Source organism: Bubalus bubalis, chromosome 24 (genome assembly GCF_019923935.1).
Source record: "Bubalus bubalis isolate 160015118507 breed Murrah chromosome 24, NDDB_SH_1, whole genome shotgun sequence".
In the NCBI taxonomy this organism is placed as follows: Eukaryota; Metazoa; Chordata; class Mammalia; order Artiodactyla; family Bovidae; genus Bubalus; species Bubalus bubalis.
The window spans coordinates 21,932,261-21,933,571 of NC_059180.1; the positions used below are offsets into that span (position 1 = coordinate 21,932,261).

General features: G+C 51.3%; 1 pseudogene; it reads left to right on the forward strand.

Annotated features, from left to right (window-relative positions):
* The first annotated feature begins 518 nt into the window (after window positions 1-518).
* Window positions 519-860, forward strand: LOC102396085 (annotated as a pseudogene).
* Window positions 861-1,311: the final 451 nt, after the last annotated feature.

Sequence of the window (1,311 nt, forward strand, 5' to 3'; positions counted from 1 at the left end):
AAAAGAGACACTGATGTATAGAACAGTCTTATGGACTCTGTGGGAGAGGGAGAGCGTGGGAAGAATTGGGAGAATGGCATTGAAACATGTGAAATATCATGTATGAAACGAGTCGCCAGTCCAGGTTCGATGCACGATACTGGATGCTTGGGGCTGGTGCACTGGGACGACCCAGAGGGATGGCATGGGGAGGGAGGAGGGAGGAGGGTTCAGGATGGGGAACACATGTATACCTATGGCGGATTCATTTTGATATTTGGCAAAACTAATACAATTATGTAAAATTTAAAAATAAAATAAAATAAAAAAAAAAAAGAATGAGGGGCACAGCCAGCTGCTGCGGTACAGAGCTGACTGTGTAACACAAGGGGTTTCAGAGCCTCAGGTGACTAGGAACTCCTGGAGGATGAGGTGTTGTCCCACTCCCCCTGTGCCCTCCCCCAGCCCTGGATTGAATTGAATCGAGGACCAGCTGCTCTCCACTTCCCTGCTCCCACTCTGCCCTCTCACCTCCAGCCATGGCTCCTCTACCCACCCTGTTCCTGGTGGCTCTGGTGGGCCGATTTGTGGCCCAGGCTCTGGACTGCCACGTGTGCACCTACAGTGGGGAGAACTGCTTCAAGCCCATGTGCTGCCTGGCCGTGGTCACCTATGGCACAACTACGGACTTACTACACCCCAATCAGGATGAAGGTGAGCAAGTCTTGTGTGCCCAGCTGCTTTGAGACCATATACAATGGCCGGTCCAAGCTCATATGCACCACATCCTGCTGCCATCCTGTAATGGCTCTGGCCTCTTGGCTCCCTGGACCCTGGCCCTGGCCCTCATACTCCTGGCCACCCTTGGGGGTCTGCTCTAAAGCCCTGTCGCACTGGCTACAGACTCATTGGGGGGCAAAGCACAGAGCAGCGTGGCCCCAACCTCTCCCACTGCACTCCCCACCCACCCCTCCCCTCCCCAGACCTCCCCAGCCACACAGGACTATCTGCAAAAGGACCCTAGACCTCCCCCAACCACCCTGGGATCTGCTTCCAGGTCATGACCTGTTGTTTTTCTAAAGGCTGATGTGGGACCACAAAATAAATAGATAAAAATCAAATAAAATTAGGCATAAGGCAGATTTTAAGCACAGCTCCAATGTACACAGGACTGCAAATTATCCTGTGAAAGGTTAACAAAAGCACTGTTTTCCAGTTTGGTTCTCAGGTCTGCTATCTCAGTTAGTAGAAGTCTGCTTCCAACTTCTCCCCTTGTGTTTTCAACAACTTCCTGTCTTCAGGTAAGAGCATCCACTTTTACTTAGGGAACTT